The 1,992-nt window shown below is 39.5% G+C and overlaps 1 pseudogene; it reads left to right on the forward strand.

The window, feature by feature from the left end:
- The first annotated feature begins 511 nt into the window (after positions 1-511).
- On the forward strand, positions 512-1,663 carry LOC119506534 (annotated as a pseudogene).
- The last annotated feature ends 329 nt before the right edge of the window (positions 1,664-1,992 follow it).

Here is a 1,992-nt window from a genome sequence, read left to right on the forward strand (position 1 = left end):
CAGTCTTTTAAACAGACAAAACAAGTGGACACAAACTCAAACCTAGGTAAATCTGAGGGCTAACAGATCCTGTTTGACATGAAGTGTCCTCATTACTGAAGTCTGCATTTTTAATTAGATTCCTATATATCAGAATGAGTTTGAGATAGAAGGAACAAAAGATTCCTATGTAAAGAGAAGACTACAAAGGTTTATTTGTAGAAGTATATATTTTTTTCAAATGTGTCCTGGTCCCTGGAAATTTATGAGCAGCAGGAGTTTATAGCAATACTTCTGTTCCCTTTGAATTCTTGGATTGACTAGTGATAACCCTCTGAAGGAGAAAACAAAATTATAAGCAGAGGAGATAAAGAACAGGAAATTTTTATGTTTATTTTTCCCCACATCCCCAAGGTAAGGAAGACAGATGAAAGGAAAGAAAGGTCTGGACACAATATCTGGGAAAAACAGAACTGCCCTTAATAAATTATACCTGCATTAAAATTATACCTAAAGCTGTGCCTATTTCAAGATGATAACGGTAGCAGAACTAGAAGGAACAAAAGATTCCTATGTAAATCCAAAGAGCAAAAATATATGTTTTTTGAATTATAGACATATTATATGCACATTTATACATACAAGGCCACCAGAAAAAGGGGCAAAGAAACTCCTTCAGGAACATGTTCAATTGAGAGACTCAGGACTCTCACAGAAAGAGGAGGAGGGAGAGGGCATTTGTATTGAAGAAAAGCAACTAGAAGAAGAGCAGCTGTTGGAGACTGGAAACAGAGGCAAAAATTACATGAGGAGTGTTTGCTGAGAAGGGGTAAGAAGAATTCAGAATGAAGAAGGAAAAGAAAGAAGCAACCAGTAAGCTCCCAAAGAACAAATGGGAAGAACAGAAGAGAAAAGAGCAATAAGAGATGGAGCAGAGACTAGATAGAGGAGAAGAGAGAGAGGAAGCTGTGCAGAAGATGCTGTAATGGATTGTAAGTGAATTGCAAAATGGCGCCATAAAACAAAATTCAGAACCACCCATGGATTTAGAACAATGGAGAAAGATTAAACCAATTGTCCCTTCTACAGTAAAACAGGAGCTTGCAGAATTGGAGCAGACATTCACGTAAACATAATTTCCCAACACCAAGTCTTTCCTTATAAAAAGTACATTACAATGTTTGGAATAGAATAGTGCAGAAGCCATGACTGTGACCTGAGGCAAGCCTGAATGATGATGAAAAGGAAACCTGCCAACAGTTCCAAGAATTCTGTGATGATATGCTCCCCAAGTTCAAGAACAGTGGGAAAGTGCTTCAGTTCAAAATCTACCGTGACTTGGATCCTTACGTAAGGGGCAATGTCAAGATCAGTCAGAAGATTGTCGAACAGCCCTTTTCTGTTTAACGGATGACAGAATGCGGGGCATCAGCTTCAGTGAGAATCCTGTCCGGTGGCCTGACAGAAAACAGCAATTTGTGGTTTATTTGAAATACAATGTCAAAGAGATAAGCACTGCAACTTTCTTCATGTGTTCAGAAATCCCAACAATGCGTTTCCAGGCACGAGTGGAGCCGCAGATCTGTATCCAGATAAGAGAGTCTTGCTGACTCAGACAGGAGAGCAGAGGATGGACACCCTGGTGAATACTATGGTAGGACAACGAGAAGTAGTTCTGGTTTAGACCATGCCTCCAAGAGAAATGGAGAATCTGAGAGGAAAAGGTGATGCAGTCACAGGTGTAAGAAATCTCACACACACACACCAAAAATTGTGGATTGCATAGTTCATGAAGTAGAGGAAGAAAAGGGGATCCAAGAACTGGAGAAGAAGGATCCAGGGCTGCAGGAACTGCAGCCAGAGTTCCTCTAGGTCAGGACTCATGGCCAGACGAGGTCAGGTAGTCGAGACGGAAATATTCAGTGTCCTAAATCCAAATAAATATATTTTTTTCTTAAAGAAATGCATGGAAGTGTTTTATGCATTTTTATATTTTAAATCAAGATTCATGTT

Source organism: Choloepus didactylus, chromosome 11, assembly GCF_015220235.1.
Source record: "Choloepus didactylus isolate mChoDid1 chromosome 11, mChoDid1.pri, whole genome shotgun sequence".
Classification (NCBI taxonomy): domain Eukaryota; kingdom Metazoa; phylum Chordata; class Mammalia; order Pilosa; family Megalonychidae; genus Choloepus; species Choloepus didactylus.